Here is a 22,585-nt window from a genome sequence, read left to right on the forward strand (position 1 = left end):
ATCCCAGTACTGGGCATATACCTGAAAAAAACATAATTCAAAAAGAATCATGTACCACAATGTTCATTGCAGCACTATTTACAATAGCCAGGACATGGAAGCAACCTAAATGCCCATCAACAGATGAATGGATAAAGAAGATGTGGCACATATATACAATGGAATATTACTCAGTCATAAAAAGAAATGAAATTGAGTTATTTGTAGTGAAAGAGATGGACGTAGAGTCTGTCATACAGAGTGAAGTAAGTCAGAAAGAGAAAAACAAATACTGTATGCTAACACATATATATGGAATCTAAAACAAAAAAGGTTCTGAAGGACCTAGGGACAGGAGAGAAATAAAGATACAGACATAGAGAATGGACATGAGGACATGGGGAAGGGGAAGTGTAAGCTGGGACGAAGTGATAGAATGGCATGGACATATATACACTACCATATGTAAAATAGATAGCTAGTGGAAAGCAGCAGCATAGCACAAGGAGATCAGCTTGGTGCTTTGTGACCACCTAGAAGGGTGGAATAGGGAGGGAGACACAAGAGGGAGGAGATAAGGGGGTATATGTGTACATATAGCTGATTCACTTTGTTATACAGCAGCAACTAACATACACTATAAAGCAATTATACTCCAATATACACAAAAAACAAACAAACAAAAAAACATGGATAACTCAAAAGAAAAAAAAATAAAAGAAATAATCTGTACTTCCAGCAGAACAAACTATTTACAAGCTCTTCAGACACATTGTATTACTTTACACAAGAATTAACAACTCTGAGCTGATGATGGCAGTGCATGCAGAGTTTGTTATATTCTAAAAGCACTTTCATATAGAGCATTGTATTAGTTCCCCAAAACAAGTATGGCCTTAACCCATATCTTATTTAGTGTTTTATATATAAAATAAGTTTTCACAAGAACACCTCAATTTTCTGATAAAGAAACTGGAACTACAGAGATCAACAGATTTCACCATGATCACTTGTATTTGAAGTGGCAGGGCCAGGACCAACAGCGGGTGTCTGTTCTTTGCTCAACTCCAAGCTTCCTCTAGTTAATGGAAAAGTGAGAATAGAGCTGATGTTCAGTTCTTTGCAACTTATTCCACACCATTCAACCTTCGTCTTCCTACATTTTCATTGTATTCTTACAATGGAACTCTGATGATATTCTCCATGGAGGCAGCAACACCAACCCTCCCCAATGTCAACTGGTCCCACATTATTGCCTAGCAATTCTTCTATTTCCCTTTTCCTCTCTTTCAATTTCTCTATGGTACCTAATTCAACACTGTTTTACTTTGCTCAAGTTTCTGATCCTATGAAAAAACCCCTCCTTCTTAACAGATGATCTAATCTCAAAATCTACAGAGGGTATGAGAAATGATTGGATGACAACTCAGTCAACCTGTTGACAAGGAGATGGAGGGGTTACTTCTTCTTCCCTCCAGTCTTCATTCCATGTCCTTCTTTTGGGAAAACTAACTCATTACTATCCATTTCAATTCTGTGTCTTTACACCCTCACTTTCTCCTAGTTCCTTTACTTCTATAATTAAATCACTCAACTTGCTTCTATCTTTTAAATGACCAAAAGAAACAAGCCAACAACAACATCTGCTATAACAAGTACAACACATTCTTGCTCCAGGAATCCACTTAGGGGATTTATTGTACACATGAACTTGTGAGAAATGATGCATGAACAAGGAGCAAGTTGAGGCTCCTTCATTAGAGAATAGGTTGAATAACTGATGGTGCAGGGAGAGAACATGAGGCTGTGGAAAAGAACAAGGAAGCTCTTTATGAGCTGACATTGGAAAGATTCTCAAGATATATTGTAAAGTGAAAAAAACAAGGAATGGAATTATATAAATAATAACTTCTGTTTAGATAAGGGTGAAAAGATAAGACCACATATTTTGATTTGCTTATTTATGTATAAGCAAACTCATGAGAGAATGTAAGAAACATAATAGTGAACATGGGGGTGGGGTTAGGATGGGAACTGGGCAGGAGTAGAGGGGGCCATGGGCAGAGACTTCTCACTTTATTAGCTTGTATACTTTTTGGTTTAGGAACCATATGGATGCATTACCTATTTTTAAATTAAATTAAAATACCTTTGTTTCCACATCTTACTCCAATTATCAATTTCTCTCTTCTTTCTCTTTCATATCCAAACTTCTTGAAATCTGTCCACATTATTGCATATGTTTTCATCTCCATTTTGATCTGTTCTCTATTGATTTCCAATGTCTGCTTCCATCATGACAATGAAACTTATCTCACTGAACTTTTGCTTATTAAATCCTATGGCCACTTCTCAATTAGTCTAAATTAAACTGTGTGCAGTATTCAACATATTTACCTCTTTAAAATACTCCCTTCTTTGACTGTATGGTGCATTATTTTCCTGGGTTCCCACTTTCCTTTCTAGAATGACTTCTCAGTCCACTTGGGAGATTTGAGACAGAATTACCAGAATCTCAGATAAGTATGGGAGTCAGTGTTTAGTGCCTGAGGGATCAGACACAAGATTTTGCTCTTCTTCTGTGTTAATTCAAACATTCAGTGATTTCTAGTCCATGTCATTAGATGCAAGCTATATGCTAATAACTCATAAATTAATATTCCCAGCTCCAGTGTCTCTTCTGAACTCTAAATTCTTATATCCAATGCTCTATTTGCCATTGTTTTTTGGATGTGACTTTGAGCATCTCAACCTTAACATGTCTCAAAATGAATGCTTGATTTCTCCTCTTTGAACTCTCTCTTTCTCATAGCCTTCCTCTTTGGGACACCACCCCTCCCTCCTTTCTTCCAATTGCCCCAGTCAGCATCCTTGGTGAAATGCACACATCATCCTTTTTTCCTTAACTCCCTCATCAATCAATCTGAAAATCCAATTGTCTTTAACTTCTAAAATAATCCAACTACTTCTTGCATCTTTAATCCATACCACCGCAATCAAAGTCACCATCCTTCTCTCTCCTGGACTACTGCAGTGGCCTCCCACTGACTATCCTGCATGCCTTCAGCCCATTCCCTTCAAGGTAGCCCAAACTAGCTTCTAAAACAAAGGCAGACAATGCCACACCCCTATGCAAAGCACTCCCCTTCTGTGATTACTGTCTGTATTATGTTCTTTTTAAAATTTTTTAATACAATTTTTAAGGGTACTTTCCATTTACAGGCATTACAAAATATTAGCTATATCCCCTGTGTTGTACAATACATCCTTGAGCCTATCTTACACCCAATATCTTGTACCTCCTATTCGCCCATTCTTATATTGCCCCTCCACCCCCACTGGTAACCACTACTAGTAACCACTAGTTTGTTCTCTATATCTGTGAGTCTGCTTCTTTATGTTATATTCACTAGTTTGTTGTATTTTTTAGATTCCACATATAAGTGATACCACTTAATATTTATCTTTCTTTGCCTGATTTATTTCACTTAACATAACACCCTTGAAGTCCATGCATTGTTGCTGAAAATGGCAAAATTTTGTTCTTTTTTATGGCTAAGTAAAATTCCATATATATATATATATATATATATATATATATATATATATATATATATATATATATATATATATATCACATCCTCTTTATCCATTCATCTGTCAATGGGCACTTAGGTTGTTTCCATATCTTGGTTATTGTAAATAATGCTGTGTATTAGTGTTCTTTTGAGCCATAAAAATTACCACAAGCTCATACTTAAAACAACCCCCATTGATTAACTCATAACTCTGTAGGTTAGAAGTCCAGGAACAACAAGGCTGGGATCTCTAGGTGAGGAAGCTCACGAGCTATGATGAGAATCTTGGCCAGGACTGTGCTTCCTTCTGTGGCTCAGGATCCTCTTCTAAGCACATTCAAGTGGTTGGCAGAATTCACCTCCTTACATGTGTAGAGCTCATAGCAGCTTCCATCTTCTTCCAGGCCTGCAGAGACACATTTCTCACTTCAAATCTCAGGGGAGGCCAACTGAGGCTAATCTCCCTTTCTAAAATGTTATCTATTCATGGTAATGACTATCCATCATATTCAGTGTTAACATTCACATCTTAGGGGAGGGTTATAAGTAGCATCTACAGCAGAAGGAAGGTATCTTGTTATCTTGGGGGTCTTCAAAGATTTCTGCCTACCACACCTTCTCAGTCAGAGTAAAATCCAAATCCTCACTCTGCTCTGCCTACCTCTCCAGTCCCATTTCTCACTTCTTTCCCTCTTATTCATTTTGTTTCAGTTATCCTGTTTTTATTTGTTTGCTGTTCCTCAAACTTGATAAACCAGCATCTGTCAAGGGTTTTTGTATTTTCTATTTTCTCTACCAGAAATATTTGGTTATATATCTTCAGAGCTAAACCCTTCTACTCAAATGACATCTCATCAACGAGGACCCCCCCACACCCTATAATCAAAGAGCACTCAAGCATGAGTATCTCTCTCTTATCCAGATTTCCCTTTCCTTCAAAACACATTAACAACCTCAGTGCCACATATTTACTTGTTGTGTGTGTGTGTGTGTGTGTGTGTGTGTTCCCAGAAGAAATGTAAGTTCCACATGTTTGCTATAGACTGGATGTCCCAGCATTTAGAGGGGTGTCTAGCACATAGCTAGTATCAGTAAATATGAATTAAATGTGTTGCCCTCACAGAGCATAAGTTTGTGTGGGCAGGTAATAAATAACTATACTGTAAGGCCTATTCAGGTCATCTTCAACCAGCTTCCTCAGCTTCTATTTTGTGATGGTTGCAAACTGCCTGAAAAGTGTCCTGGGGAATTTATTTTAAGCATCGATTTCAGTTCAGTCAGTGATTTTATGTATAATGTTCTTTGAATAGCCAACTCTCTGGGGAAGGCCTGGATCGCCCATATCTTCCTTCTAGTAAAAAATTAAAGAAACTCAGCATAGAACAATTATTAGGCTGCTTTTCCCAGGCCTGGCCTCCTGCCCTCCACAGAACACATGGGTTTCTTTTGACAAATGTCATTAGTCCCCAAAGCATGCTTATTCCTGGTAGTCAGTTTAATGATCTTAAGATTGCAGATCATGTCCCCTTGTAATGTTAAGCGTTTATAGAAAGTACCTCCTACATCCTGCAATTACAGCACCATCTTTAAAATAATTAGTCACAAAGAAAGAATGTCAGGCATTTTTAGGGGTTAGCAGGATGACATTAATTGCACCAGTAATTATTCAGGCAGACCAAGACCTTTTCAGAAAGATACTCAAATAAATAATTTCTATGCTACTAAACTTAAATGCACATGTTTCATTGTTTCAAAACAGTTAAAGATAAGTGGCAAGGTGAGTGGTACCAAATAGTTGCATATTGAGAGAAATATGAGGGGCAATGCTGTTTTTAAGAGGTAGTCTAGTACAGTGGGAAAATTACATGCTTTGGAGTCATTTAGAGCTAGTTAAAAGTCTTAATTCTGCCACTGCCTTGACCTGGTAAGGTAATCTTGCCCTGCTTTTTATCCACATCTGCAATAATGGAGGAAATAACACCTAACTCCCAGGGTTATTGCAAGGGTTCCAGAAGAAGATATACAAGTATGCCTGCCACAGGGGTGCAAAATGGATAAAAGAGATACAAATTCATAGCAATGACAAGGAAGATGCTGAAAAGCAAGTAATTGAAAAATGTAAGACCTGGAGTGGATTTCAGAGGCTGAATGGAAATCCCTTACTGCAGAGATAAAGAGATTGAATATGATGCTGTATCAAAGTCTTGGGGCTTTATCCAGCACATTTTTCTGGAAAAACTTTGAGCATAATCCATGCCTTACGGTGCAAATGTAGTGTTTATTCACCCTACCCATCTCTTCCTCTTCATTCTTAGGTATTTTAAAAACATATTCAAAAAGCTTTGTAATTTATGTCACAGATACTTTCATTAAAAGATTTTATATCATTAGGAATCAATAGGATTTAAAATTAGGCAAGGAATCACTGAACCCACCCTTGTTCAATTAATAGAGGACAATAATGTTAATAACTTAAGTTGCAAATATGCATATACACATAAATAAATTTATTATAAATTGAGATTAAAGTGGTGCATTTAGAATCTTCTGGTTTTTCCAGTGCTGCAGACTAATGGAAGCCAGATGCTTGGAGTGGAAACAGTTTTTAAGGGGATTATGCTCAGAATTGTAGTGCCTTTATTCTTATCTCAGATTTTGTTTCTCACTTACAAAAAACAGTATGGATTGGTCTCGCTTAGCTTATTTGCTCATCCAAAGTGAAGTCTGTTTGGAGACGGTTAATGAATGCAGCACACCTCCCTTTCAGTATAAGCCAGTTTGGGGTAATCAGGTTTCCATCATTTCAGGAGCCAATTTTTCTTTTCTTTTTCCTCATTTGTCCTTCCCCAGCACACCCTGTTGCAGAGTAGTCAGCAGAGGGTGTTTGAATAACAACAGTACTTTACATGTAAATAAGGCCTTTCATCCAAGTATCTCACAGCTCTTTGTAAACATTATCTGGTTGAATATAGATTATGAGCATCATTTTAAAGGTAAGAAAATGGGTACCATGCAGGTAAGTGACTTGCGTAAGGGCACACACTAAGACTGGTGTTGTTCAAACAATGCTCCTGATGATTTGAGGATTTAATCATCTTACTGGCCCAGGTAAGGAAGTCTATCTGCATTACAACTCAAAGTTCCTGTATATCCCCACTCGAGTATCACTCATTATATTCATATAGCCCACAACGACAGCCTCTTCATTCCATCAGGTGTTTTTCCCCATAATCTTTTTTACAGCTTTACAGAAAGTTTTACAGCTTTCTGTCAATGTTGATAATCCCCATACTGTCGCAGATCACTCTAATCCTTGAGGTTAAAGACAGCAGTTATGACTTTCCCTCGTTGAGTTTTAATTTCCACATTTGAAAACCTGGCTCAATGGAACACAATGCAGCATGTGAAAAACATAGTTTAGAATGAAGAGAGAATCCACAATTCTTATTTGCAAATCTAATCTGCAGGATAAATGAAATGCAAAAGTTGATGGTAATGGAAACTTGAGGTTGCCAAGTGGAAGATTTTAAAACCTGGAAATGAAAAAGCCATTTTCACTGAATTATACTAGGGTGGTACTTGTGTTTGACTTCCTGAGGACCAAGCTAGGCTCTTTCTTACTAAATGTATATTGTAGAATAATGTATTTTAGAAGGAAGATCTCAACATTTCCATTGTTAAGATGTCAATTTGTCATGAAAGCACATACAAAATGCTAAAAAACATGGATGGTTATAAGGCATCCAGGACCCTGTAGGATCTCCATGGTGCTTGGTGCTTCTCTCCTTCTTTGCTCACTTAAGAGTAGGTATAATACTCTCACAGTGTTCAGAGAAGGGAACATCACAGTGCTATATTGGCTTTGGTTCCAGCCCTGTTGTCAGTTCCCTGCGTGGCTTTTGTAGGTCATGCATCCTCTCTTGAGCACAATTCCTGCACCTAAAAATGAAATGTTTAGATCAAATAATCTCTCCAGTTTCTTCCAGATCTAAAATGTTATGAGTGTTCTATGATCTGAGCCTATCATGATTACCTATGAGAGTTTTAAACCATGATACCAACTCTAGAATATCTTGCTCCAGATAACCCTAATTTCCCAAGACAGCTGTTTTCATTACTCTGTATCTGTGCCGTCTAATACAGAATCCAATAGCCACATGTGGCTATGAAACAACTGAAGTGTCTGGTCCAAACTGAGATGTGCTGTGGGTATAAAATGCACACCGTGTTTTAAAGACATTTAAAAATTGTCTAAAATGTCATTGTACATTTTGCTTTAATTGCATATTGAAACTTTATATTTTGATAAATACACTATTAAAATAATTTTGTTTCCTTTTATTTTTTAAATGTAGCTTCTAGAAAACTTTAAATTAGATAGTCTATTTCCACTTCTGTTGGACAACATTACCCTAGATAACAAGAAAAATATGTACATATGTGCTTATATATGTAGTAGTGGGTGTAATACCTGCAAAATCAAACTGTAGGTTTTTACCTTGAATATACCTTAGAACACCATCTGACCCAGTTTCCTGACCTCAGCCCAGTTACATATTATTATTCCTATTTTATGAATAAGGCTCCAATAGATCAGCTGAATAGCCCCAAAACAGAGAGCCTGTAAAAGTTGGTATGGTGCCTATAGCTCAGTGTACTTTTTAAATGTCACTGTATAAATTCACTTTAAAAATACTATTATATAACAGATTCTGCCATTTTCTACTCATTTTGGGAAAATGACATCTATGCTTAAAATATTTTTTTGTCAATTTTAAAGAATATTTTTTTGAATCTAGCATTCTTGAATTTGAATCAGAAAGCTACTATCAGTTGAGGAAAATGTTGGGTTCAGAGGCTGCACTATAAATGACACTACGTTTTCTTTCTGAAATTCTGAAAAATGGAGGCATGAAACAAAGGAATAGCAAAGAGAAGAGGGCAAGAGATGCCCTTCATCACTAAGAAGACCTGGCTTGCTGAACTGCTGGAACTAGTTTTTTTATCCTTGGACAATTAACAGAAGAATGACACCCATTGCTCCTTTACTATCCCCTTTCTGAATCCCTACTCTGTAGTTTACATTTTGCCCCAAAAAGGCTCTCAATTATGTCAGACAGGATATTAATTACATGAATCCCACTGTCACTTTACATTCTTTATTCCTTATTCATTCTTTATTCTATTTCCCATCCCAACTTACATCCAGCCAAATTATTCAACACAGTATATCAACAGTTCTGCATGAGATAAAATTGTTTTAAAAAATATTAAGATTCAAAAATAAAAATGCATAGTGACACTCAGATAATAAAATGCCAAAAAATGGACATATCCAAAATTTAAATGTAAACAGCTTCTAATTATAAAATTCTCAAGGAAAAAATAAAGTTTAAAGATTTTTTCCCATTGTACTTTAAGGTCAAACATGTTAAAGTTGGAAGGTATTCAAGTCCAAAATCAAATTGTCTTGCCCTTGTGAGTTAAAATTTAAAGAAGTTAAAGTCTAAAATTAATTGTCTTTAACATTTTATTCTCAATCTCAGCTAGACGGCTGTCAGTATCTACATAGACTGGGGTTCCTTTAGCAACTACCAAGTAGACTCTTTCTGGATAACATTCCTATGGTTGTATTAATTTAACACGAAACTCTCAGGAATCTCGCTTTTAAGAAGCCCTAAGACTGAAGTAAGCATCCATGAGTATCAAAGTATTGGTTCTATATACACTGAATTTAGAGGTCAATACCCAACTCTTAAAAATGCTACCCAGGGACAATTGTGTTCCTAGACTGTGTATTTAGCCTTGATAAAGATTTAAGTTTAAAACAGTAAGGCCTGTATTCAGAATGAGTCTTACACCTATGGTTGAATCATAGTCAATCACAGCAAGGGCTCAGTCATATCTGAATACAGGAAGATAGATGGAGGACAAAAGAAAACAAAACAAAAATAAGTTTTCTTGCTTTTGTCCTAGTAAGGGATATTAGTGTATACCAGTTGTCTGAAGCCCACAACAAATACGTTTGAACTGAGCTTAAATAAATCTTCAGCTGGTGATTACTTTTGGTTTTATTCATTAGCCATATTTCTCAGGGAAGGAGATTTGTTGGGGAGGTGTCCACATAAGCATAATATTTTAAATTCCATTTTCTCTTTTGAGTCTTACGTTTTTGGTATGTCAGCACTAAAATGAGTACAAGCTCTTTGTAATTTTGTCATGTGCCACTTTAATAAGTCCAGACATTTCCAGTTTTAATGGAATTGTCATTCACTGCCTACCTAAGCCTGGCCTGGACATTTTAAGCTATAACTTTATTAGTTTATTTTTGTACACCCAGAACTCAGCTGCCTTGAAGTTTAAAACACCAACACCTGTCTGTAGAAAGCTTCTTACCCTTATGATTGTATTATTGCCTTTTCTATGTTGCTTAGGAAAAGTTTTTCCTTTACAGTAAGCCTTGATGCTATAAGGCATTATAGGGTCCCTCCCAGTCTTGCTGACCTCTTATCCTTATTGAGGATCCCACTGTCTCTCCAAGTAAGCTAAATGTAGTTTGATTTTCAGTAGAAAGAACTCTGACATCATCTTCTCTGAGTCACCTACATCTTTGCTGAGGCCAGAGAGGAGAGGCCACCATTCCTTATCTAGGATGTTGGGTCTGCTGGGACCAATTATGAAGCTCAGCAGCTTTACTGAGGCCTGAGCATCCCCATAGCCATGTCTGCCTATTTTCTTTGGACAAAGCTGCCTAAAGCTGCAGTCATCCACCAAGGTCAAAATATCCTATGGTTAGCTAAATCATTCTGACTAAGCTTCAGCAGTTAAAAGACCATCACACAAATATAACAACCTGCTCAGTCTAACATATGCCTCTACAAACCACCATGATTAAAATGCATGACCCATGTACTGAAGTCCAAAGTCCAAAGATGAAGCAAACCAGCCCAGTCAACCATTCCTTGGGTGTCTTGCTTCATGATATTTTCCCCTTATCTCATTTAACGATTGTCCTGACCCATTCACCCACTGTAGGGATCTTTAGGTGGCCCAATGAATAGCACTTTGCTTCTCTGCCCAGAAAAAATATAACAAAGAAATGGAAAATAAAAACAACATTATCACCTTTACTACTAATAAAATCTGGGTAGAAAACACGGCTTATGGTGGACATATCTGTGAGCGAGTCAGCTTACACTCAGTAGACCCCAGAATTAGCTGGGCTCACTCTTCTAGTCAAAAGCAACGTTTCATGAGATACACCTCCACAGGTAGGGTACCTGCCCAGGTAAGTGTGGGGCATGAACAATCCTTTCACTGAGGCATGGCATACTGAATTACCAATACAGGGTTCACTACACTCTTTCTGCTTTTTATTAGTGATGTTTGCCCCCATATTGGTTTGTCTTTCACAAACTAGTTTTAAGTTCGCAAACAACAGGGATCATGCTGTTCATCACCTTTGAATGCTCACAGTGCTTCTATGATTCACTCTGCTTTGTAAGACTCTAATAATGCATTTTGAGTTAAATTACTTGTCCCAATCATTGAAATTTATAGAAGAGAGATGGTGGGCTGCAAGAAAATGGCACTAGCTTAGCCACCTATACTAGTCAGTATACTTCTGTTCCAAGGGAAGGAAACCAAGCTCAAACTGGTTTAAGCAAAAGAGGACTATGTTGGCTTATATAATTGGGGAGCATTTAGGTTGAAGCCATTTCAGGCAGAGTTGTATTCATGTGTTCAAGCATTGATGTAAAATCCCAATTTTTCTCTCTTTCTCGACTCCATTTGCTTTTGCCTTATTTTCACACATTTTTTTAATGTTTATTTTATATTGGAGTACAGTTTAACAATGTTGTGTTAGTTTCAGGTGTAGAGCAAATTGATTCAGTTATACATATTCTTTTCACACATTTTTTAATGAATCATGTTAAGAAAGCTTTACTCAGCTCCAAACCCACCTTAAACTTTTAGCTCATAATTCCAGGGAAAACAAGGGTATTATTTCCCTAATTGTCCAGGAGAGAACTCAGATTCATTTCCCTCACGTTGAACTATACACTATTATCAGGAGGCTGAAATATTTCCTCTGGATTTAGAGGGGTTAAGATCAGCTCCACTTGGACTTCTCTGAACCAATGTTATTATAAAGAATGGGGGGGGTTCTCAAAGAAAGACTTGCCATGTTTAAAAAATAGCATATGCCCATTAAAGAATTAGACAGAACTACAATCAATCCCAGTACTGCCATGCACTAGCTATTTGAAATTGTGCTAGGTATTAATCTTTTTTTAAACTCTTCATAAGATTTTTGTGGGAATGAAATGAGACACTAAGTAAAGTGCCTAAGATACATAACATATTCAATAAACGTTAATACCCTTAAGACACTTCCTATACATATTTCTTAATGTCATTCATATTTAAAATAAAGATGTACTTTAAAAAGTTAATAGAAAATAGAAGAAGCAGGGGAAGGTGATGAATGGATGTAGAAAAACCTACTGAAACACAGTGATTTGAATGTCAGAGTCCATGTACGTATATAATTGCATTTAAATCTCTTTGAGGGAAAATATATTGTTGTGTGACTACAGTTGATAATGGCAAGTGCCAGAGCTACCTTAATTGTGTCCTTTGTTACTGTGAAACCCATTGAAGACAAGTACCTTTCATTTATTTATCAAAACTCATGTGTCTAAGATACTTCAAGAGAAATTGTAGACATAAAAGACATTGGATGTATTAGCATTCAAATAATACATCACCTTCCCATTTTTACCTTATAATTCTCATATCCATTATACCACAAATCACCCTTCAAACTGAAGAAGGTTAAGTATTTTAACAAAGAGCTTGTTGTGCTCACATTATATAAACAGGTGCCACTACTGTGTAAAGGGAGTTTGATATTTCTGCAAGATATCCCTTGAGGAGCGGTGACAATGACCAAAAATATTTTTTAAATATGTGGACTCATCTAGGAAACCACACAATAAGGGCAGAACTCTTCCGAATAAATTCCAGATCACAACTTATTTGGCTGCCATGAGCTACTGTTCTTTATAACCATGAACCTTGGATTTTTAACTACTTGTGTCCCATCCTCAATTCAGCTCTGACATACAACTCCAGCTATCTTCATTATATAATCTTCCGGGCTAACTTTTCTGATTCCTATCCCTAATTGAGTTGATTGTTAAGTTTGAAGAAATTTTAGAGTCTCTTGTTAAGCACAGTCTCCATTAAATGCTAAATTATACATACTTATAATTAAGTAAATTATATTAAAAATGCAATTAGTCAATTTATAAAATTCATCACTTTAAAATTACTTTAATTCATTGAAAGTCTATATAGTCTACAAAGCACTATATGCAAGATCCAGGATGGATAATATGTATATAATATCTGCCCTGAAAAGGTTTAGATTCTATAGTCTAGTGATATTTTTCAAACTATGGCTTGTTGCACACCAGAAATGTCATACATTAATAAGTGGGAAGGCAGAAAGGGATCCTATGGTCAAATAGATTTGGGGATCACTGTATTATATGAAGTAAAATACATTATGTTACTGTAGGACTTATCTGAAATGTTTATATGCCAATGTACTTTGGATTGCTCCAAAAAAAGTGCAATCATCAGGCTTTTAAAGTATTAGAACAATTTTTGGAGGGATGTATCTTCTAGAGCTAAGGATCCATAGGATTTGAAGGTTCCATAGGTTACACTACTGGGTAATACTTGTATTCTTTTTGGCAACCCACCTTTTTTCATTTGCTCATCAATTTCATGCTCTATAATGGCGAATAAGGGACAAAGTCATTCCTGTCCACCCTTCTTACCTTTCCTCTTGGTCAAGTCAGCTTCCTGCTAATAGAGGGAAAATGAACAGCTTCCAAAACACTGGCAAGCATACATCAACCCAGCAGAGCAAATGACCTCTACATGTGGAGAACTGTTTAAAATAGACTCTTGTAAGTAACCATCCAACACTTCCTTGTGAGGCAACAATTCATTCTCTTAAGGTATTTCTTGTAGCAATACGTGTCCACAGGGGATTTAGTGTTGTTTAAAAGGACAGGGTGTGTAATGAAAAAGAGTAATTCTATATAAATCAACCCAGGGGCCAATTAGGTTGATGGACTTAGCAGAACAAGGGACTGGCAAATTGTAAATCCTCTGAGTTGTCTATTACTCCATGAGCTTTTGTTGAGAATTTCTCTGAAAAACTTACTGCAGATTATCACTGTTACCTGTGAATGTCTGAGGTATACTTTATCACTAGAGGAGACAACTTTTAGAGCTTGGAAAGAAATTCAGTGGGCTGCCTTGTATCTCAGGGTTTTAGTGAAGCAGTGTTTCAGTTTCTTGGGGGAAACCACTGCATGTGTAATACAATACCACTTAGAATGCAATGTGCTTTCTGGTGTTACACACACACATGTACACACATGCATGCATACACACATGCACACATCAAGATTTAACTGTGTGCACAATGAATTTTAATCTTTTACCAACATTAATGTTTTGAGTATAAATAATAGATAATAGTATCAGGTATCAAATACAGTAACATTATCAAATTTTCTTCTTCTATATATTCTCCCTTGGAAATCTCACTTAATTTTCACAGAATCCTTTGTTTTGTCATTGGGATGATTAGAATCAAATAATTGTTTTCAACTCTGAGCCTTCTCCAGATCTCCTGGACTGCATTTCTATGTTCTGGCTGGGCAGCTCCACATGCATAACCCATCAGTAACTCAAACTCAACATGCCTCAAATTAGACTCATTAATCTTCTCTTTCCAAAATACTCCTATTTTTATGTTTACCATTTACAAAAAAGACATCATATTCTTCACTTCACCCCACCCAGCCATTCAAGTGTAAAGCATTTTTCTTTGCTTCTCATATTTCTTGGACTATTAAATGCCACTTCCATGATCCCATAAAAAACATCAAGAACAAACATAAACAAATTTGACATAAGAAAACAAAAGCTTTATTTCGACTTAAGCATATCACTTAATGAGTATGTTTAGAGTACTACAATGAACTAGGTAATTACAGACTAGCTGCATGACCTTGGGAAAGTCACGCAAAATTTCTGTTCTTCATTTTCATGAGGATAAAGAAAGAAAATTGTAGCCTCATAAGGTTAATGGGAGGATACAAAGAAGTGATGTTTGTGGGCTTGCTATGCAAATCATAAAGCAATGAAAATGCAAACAACTCAGCCATTTCTCATCTATAACCTCAATAACTCCATCAAGCCTTGATGATTCCTTTCCTTCTAAAGTAGTATTAAAATTTTAACAGGTTTTTCATCCAGGCTATGTTAGCTTTTGAGCCACTGAAACTAAGCCTTCATTTCATGTACTGGCTCACTCACTCACTTTTTAACTCAACTAACATTTAATAAAGACGACAAGGGGCTCAACACTATGCCCTGGGCTTGAAATATAGACATAATCTGAGCCTTATTATGTGAAAAATTAGCGATTGCACTTGCTATAGAGAGTTAACATGAGTTAATGGGTAAGATAAGTCTTCCTTATCTTACACAGCACCTGACATCATGCAGTGGGTGTTTGCTAACTATTGGTTACGGTCCCTTTATTACTGTTAATGTCTAAAGCCCACAGTTCCTGGCTCCCTGCCCAGTTTTCTCTAGATATAAAACACTGTCTTCCTTACACAAACATTTATTTTCCTGTCTAAACAGCTAAATTTTTATGATACACCCTCATATGTAAGAATATACATTGTGTCCCCAAGGATTTCAATATTGAATGAATAAATATTGAATGAATAAAATTTCCTCAATACTATATCAATATGAAAATAAATGCCTTTAAATCTATTTAAAAACCCTTAAGACAGTAGGCTGTCTGGATATAAAGAGGCACCTGGCATTCATATCAGCACCCATAAAGTAGAATAAGCCCTTCCACCTAGTTTCTTTCCCCAGCACTTAAATTTTTCCAACTACTCATTTACATTTCCGTTGAATCTTTAAGCAGTGTTCAAAAATAGCTCTTTTACAGAAAGTAAATTAATCAACAGACATGCAGTTCTCATTGAAAGCAATATCACAAGAAACACCCTGCATTCATAAGCTTACCAGTGCAGTAACCTCAGTTTCTCTGTGTCTCTGTGTCTCTGTCTCTCTCTCCATCTTTCTCTCTTTCTGTCTCTCTGTCTCTTTCTGGCTCTCTCTCTCAGCCTCTTTCTCTCTCACTCACACACACACACACACACACACACATACACTCGTATCTATAATCTTGTCTCTGTGTATCCAAGGAAATTGGCTGAGTAAGCCTATTGGTGATGAATCACTTTGCAACTGCATCGTGAAGATAGAATAGAATTCAGTTAAACAATTCTTGCTTTCCCCCATTTCATTAACTCAAACCTACTTCTATGGTTCCCCATAGTTTTTTTCCCAGAAATATGTGCCGAAGTAACAATAATACTAGTCATAATTTATAACAATCTGTGCCATAGACTCCAGCATATACCTCATGCATCAATTTGAAACATGAAATTGATCATAGTCAGCTGGTTTTGACACAGAAATACAGCAATGTCTATAACTTAACCTAAAAGGACACATACCACAACTTTGCAGTTCTTTGTTCCCTTTTTCCCACCACTGGACTGAATGCTCCTCGGGATAGATACTTTGTCTTACTCCCTTCTGTATGTAACTCTCCAAGCACGGTGCTTGGCACAGAATAGGTGCTAGCAAATGCTTGTAGGTAAGAAATAACTCTCTTTTAGAGAGTAACTGTGTGTGTTATGCTGGATGATTGACAGACCACATTTCGGTATAGTTGAGGCAGAAACTATTAGAAAGGATAACTGAGTTGTTAATAAGACAAATCTTGGGCCAATAGACCAGCCTTAGAATGGTCTATTGGGCAATGAGTAGCCTGGGCTCTACTCATTGCTGGTTCCAAGATCTAACCAATTTCATTTAATCTCATCCTTAAATCACAATTCTTCCCTCTGTCAGATTAGATTAACATATTATCAGACATTTATGGAGTACATAATCTGTATAGGCCACCTGTAGTTTACCTTCATTACCTCATGTAGTAATCAAATCAACTTAATGAGTGGGAAATTATAGTTAGTCCCATTTTACAGATGTGAAAAGGAATCCAAGGCTATCAAGATAGTAGATAGTACAACTGGGTTTAAGTGGTGTTTGTCCAGCTTCAAACTCAGATGCCTAATCACTTCATTATGAAGTTTTCCCAAAGCCTACCTGGCAAAATAGAGCTGAGAATCAAAGAAGATTATAAATGTTCAAGTACTATAAAAATTATCGAGTTACCGTTGGTTGTACCCCTATGTCCTATATTAGACATTTTATAGATTTTATATTATTTAATCCTTAAAATATATCTTGAAGTTGATATTATTTTCACCACTTAATGAATAAACTGAGGTTCAGAGAGAAATGACTTCCCATGGTCACCAGATGGTATGTAACAGTCTTAAAATCTTAACAACCTAAGTGCAATTATAATACTTACAATTAAAGTCAAATGAGGGCTTCCCTGGTGGCGCAGTGGTTGAGAGTCCGCCTGCCGATGCAGGGGACACGGGTTCGTGCCCCGGTTCGGGAAGATCCCACATGCCGCGGAGAGGCTGGGCCCGTGAGCCATGGCCACTGAGCCTGTGTGTCCGGAGCCTGTGCTCCGCAAGGGGAGAGGCCACAACAGTGAGAGGCCCGCATAACGCAAAAAAAAAAAAAAAAAAAAAGACAAATGAAAAAAGTTGAAACCCTCCTATTACCTTTATCTAAAATATGAAGAATATGAAAGCCCACAGATATGTATTCAAAACTTGGCCCCATATCTCAAACAGACAACATTATTTCTTTAGGTCTCAAATTTTTTCACATATAAAAGAAGAATGATAATAGCTCTGTAATTTTAAGAATTAAATGGCATATCACACTTCAGAAGCTTTGTATATTGTGCACATGCAAGATATACTTATCATGATACTCATTGTTACATTATCCCATCAGCTAGAAGGAATATTAGTAAAGCTCCCTTAGTTGGAAGAGTATTTATTATAGATGAGTCCCTGTGGGCAAGAAACAACTTTGAATGGCACTTTCGATGAGGAGAAGACGCTGTGTTTAAACAGTGATATTGGCCCAGTTTTATCTGGTTACAAAATAAAACTCTAAGCTAAACCTATTGGAAAAGTTAGGATATTTTAAAAATATGGAGTTTGATGATTGAGCTCGACTGTGTGCTTGGGAATTTGTTATTTGGAAGTACCCACCTTCAATGTCACTGCTAAAGACTTAAAGAGAGCATGACCAACAATTCATACTAAAGGGGGCTGTACAAATGGAAGGCACCAGACATATTCACCTCAGTCTTTTCTCAGGCTGTATGTAAGCACATTTTATCTCTTCCTAGACCTCTTGTAACACATTTCTCTGCTGTCTTGATGAATTATAGTCTCATGCTCTGTCACAGCACCCTGCATTCTTATTTATCCAAAGGCACCTACATTAATGTTCTCTCGTGGGTCATTTTCTCACCATTTATATCTGAGAAGCTTTGCACATATAGGTGTGTCAATAAAGCTATTCTTCTCAGTCTGACAAGACTTTATTTTGTAGATCATGCAGTACTCAGGGCATCTACCTACTATTATTGAGTTCTCCTGATGTTCTTTGTGGACATGTCCTGAGCTTTCCATGGTCCTCCTAAATATGATTGGATCCCCCTAAGCTCCATATGGTCTTTCACTGAGGCCATATTCTCTAAGTCATAGCACTCATCACATTCTGTTTCAGTAATCTAGATTATTTCTTTAAGTTCTCCACTGTACTATACATGCCAGAAGAGTGGCTGCATAACCTGCCTAGTTTACTACTGTGTCCTTAGATCCCAGTAATATACAATTGACACCACACTTCAATGAATAAATTATTTATTTATTTCACGAATAAAATAAGTTGTTCATGTATTTATCTCCATCAGAAGAGTTTAACCTCCATAGATAGTACAGTCGGTTTTAGTAGGCCTAACAATTCTACTTTTAGGTGAGAAGTCAGGGACTCACCAAGGCCAAATATTTGTCACAGTTACACAGTCGCTGAAAGGAGAGGGGGAACTAGAACCCAATCCTTCTGACTTGAATGCAGGGCTCTGCCTTCTATTTCATCCATAGCAGGCAAACACTTTTATTACAGCCACCTTTATATTTAGTCTCCCTTCTAATTTAGGCTCTTGTTGCAGTGATATACCTGGCAATTCAGGTTCTATTCACTACTGATATATATTCCTAAATGCATGCAATAATTTAAATGAATAAGACGTCTTGCTGAGTGGAAAATCTGGATTATTATGTCCTGAAAGTAGATCAGCGCAACCATTATATGCACATAAAAATAACCTTAGGGTTGTTAATATGAATAATATGTTTTATCACCATTAAAGCAAGATTTAGATGTTTAGCCTTTTCTCACATAAAAGGCTGTTCATTTTAGTAGAGAAAAAACTCTTAATAAAAAAGATTAATGAGATAAATAGTTTTCTTTTTATATACAGAAATTTTCCCTCTTTCTGAAATTATGTCTCTTCTGAAAACTCAGACACTTTCTTTGCCATAAATTAAAGGACACTCTGGTGCAAAAGAAAAGACTGAACAGGTGAATTTTATAACTGATGATCTTAAATATTGATGCTATCAAAGGCTTTTGTTGGAGAAAGTTTCCTTATTAACTTGCCAGCAGGTAAAATTAAATCACTATGAGGTCTCGTTTCCTCTAAATAGTTTTCAGCTGGCAAACATATCTAAAAATACATATGACCAGGGCTCAGCCAAAGTAATGGAGCAGTAAAAATAGAAGGAAGTAAAAAGCCTTCCTTTTTCACTTAAACCTCAAAGAGGAGAGCAGACTTGATCTGAATTGATACTCTCTTCAACAATTCAAATTCTGTTTTTTAAATTAATTTTTGTTGGAGTATAGTTGATTTACAATGTTGTGTTACTGTCTGCTGTACAGCAAAGTGAATCAGTCCCATATAAGTCATTACAGAGTATTGACTAGAGTTCCCTGTGCTGTACAGTAGGTTCTTATTAGTTATGTATTTTATATATAGTAGTGTGTATATGTCAATCCCGGTCTCCCAATTCATCCCTCCCCCTTTTCCCCCCCTTGGTAACCATAAGTTTGTTTTCTACATCTGTGACTCTATTTCTGTTTTGTAAATAAGTTCATTTATACCATTTTTTAAGATTCCACATATAAGTGATATCATATGATATTTGTGTTCAGTGTGAGGCAGAATCCTTGACTGCCAGTAATTCCCACTGATTTAGTTTCTCCTTGGGTGGTGATGACAAGAACCTTTAGCTTAAGACCCCTTGATTCCAATAGAGACAGATGATCTTCAGGAAAAGGCAAATAGTCTTAGGCAGAATGAGATGTCTCTGGCCTCAGGCCACTCAAGCAAACCTGCATTAAGCACTGGTGGTAGTTAATCTTCAAAGTAGTCCCTAATGATTCTTTCCTCCTCATATTGCCCTCCTCCACTGGATAGGGCTGACCTGGGTAACTAATAAGATATTGTAGAAATTAGGGAGTATGACTTTTGAGGCTGGGGCATAAAAAAGCATGGTGCCTTTTATCTTGCTCTCTTGGGTCATTCTCACCAGAGAAAGCCAGTCACCATGTCATGAGGGCTCATATGGTGAAGAACCGAGGCCCCCTGCCAATAGCCATATGAGTGAGTAATCTTGGGTATGGAACCTCCAGCCCAGCCCAGTCTTCAGACGGCTGGAGACCAGGCCAACATCTTGACTACAATCACATGAGAGACCCTGGGTCAGAAATACTCAGTTTACCTTCTCTTGGTTTTCTGATGCCCAGAAACTATGAAGTAATAAATGTTCACCATTGGAGCCACTAAAGTCAGGATAATTAGTTATATAATAGGAGTAGATAATGATTAAAGCACTAATAGAACCATTTACATAGCACCTTTGCTTACTAAGCACATGTTAAAGCCTGCTCCCTTTTAAAAGGGCATATAGAGAATTCCCTGGTTGTCCAGTGGTTAGGGCTTGGCACTTTTACTGAGGGACCAGGTTCAATCCCTGGTCAGAGAATTAAGATCCCACAGGCTGTGCGGCCAAAAAAATGTAAGTAAGTAACTAAAATTAAAAAGGCATATAATCACTATTATTATCCACTATTGGAAAATCAGGAAACAGGCTGGAGAGGATCATTGAGCAACTCAGAGCCACAAGGCTTTTGTATGGTAGAGTGAGAACTCAAACTCAGTTCTAGAGAAATCTAAAATTATTTTTTTCTATCACAACATGTTCAGAGATTTAGGGTTCAAAGTTCAGTTTAAACAGCTAACACATAGACAAACAAGGCAACCTGCCTGAACTTCCAGGTCCAACTCCTATGTTCTTCCTAGTATCCTGCAAGAAGAAGACATCAGGCCTCCTGGACCCAGGAATTCATTCTCCCAGGTGCCTGGGGTCCAAACATGGGGGGCAGACCACATCCAAAGACATGTCAGTGTGAGAGAAGGGAGGAGTTTTACAAAGACACAACCCTTTTGCCTCAATTAAACACTGTTCTGCAAGTCCAAACCCGTTCCAGAATCCTCCCCAGCATGAGCTAAAACCTTTGTTGCAATGTCATTGCAATTCTACTTCTTGTTATCCTGATCTCCTTGTTTTCACCTCCTCAGTGCTGGTGTTTGTGAGAGCACTTTTCAACAAGCTGCCTGCAAACAAATTCCTATTTCAGAGTCTATTTCCCAGATAAACTTCACAGTCTATCCTGTTTCTCAACCCATTGCCTTACTTTTGAAATGGTTGAGCTAGCCTAGGTATTTCTGATTCTCATGGTATATAGTCCCTGAACCAGTAGCAATGGTGTCATCAGGGAAACTGAGAGAAATACAAATTCTCTGGCATATCCCAGTCTTACTGAACCAGAAGCTCAAGATGTGGAGACCCAGAATGTGTGTTTAACAGGCCATCCAGGTGATTCTGATGCACCATAAAGTGTGACTGCTATTGGTGTAAAGATTTATTCCAGCTCTTAAACACCTTGGTATTGGGTTACTATCATATAAATGTCCTTCAGCTGGTTGGTCCAGAGTCTTAATAGGATCAGATCACATGCCATTTGAGTTCCAAACATTATAAAATCAGATTACAATTCAGCAGTTGTTATGTGCAGGCCTTGGACACCAGATTCTAAATTTTTGCAATTTTGCTGTAAAGACAAGTTTATTCTAGTCAGGCTGGTGGGTACAAACGGGTATAAACTTTAGAGTCAAGAGTAGCTACTTTATAATACCATCTTCACAACCATCTTGATGTATAACCTTTCAGAAGTCATTTCAACTCTCTTGAGCTAGTTTTCTTATATGTATTATGGGTTTATGTGTTCATGCACTGACTACTTTACAGAATTGTAGCTAAGATTAAATGATATAATCTGAGAAGTAAAGAAAGCTGGGGGTCATATATCTTTCTTATGGGGTCTGGCAATTTGTACTCCCTATAAATAAATAAAAGACTATATGCATACATGACTATAAACACTAACGTTAATATGTATTGAATGAGTACTGTGGTCTACACGAATAACAGTGGTATAGAACATATTTGTCTTATTTGATTTTTTATAATGAATGTATGTTTTATGTGGGGGGGAGAGGAATTGGTCACAAAGCTCACACCTATCAGATTTACTGATTCAACATAAACAATTTGTTTGCAAAGTCAGTTGAGTCCCTATTCTCTAATGCCTTTTCGTTCTTCAAATCTAAGAAGTTTAAGAATTTATTGATGATAATAACTGAGAATACTAATAGTTAACACTGTGTATATGATGCTGTTCCAGGTATGTGAATGTGTTTGTGTGTGTATAAATACATAAATAATATAAGTATAATTGAACATATATTATTAGATGTTAATGTTAGCCTACATTCATAAATA

This window comes from Mesoplodon bidens, assembly GCF_964165515.1.
Source record: "Mesoplodon bidens genome assembly, chromosome: 1".
Classification (NCBI taxonomy): Eukaryota; Metazoa; Chordata; class Mammalia; order Artiodactyla; family Ziphiidae; genus Mesoplodon; species Mesoplodon bidens.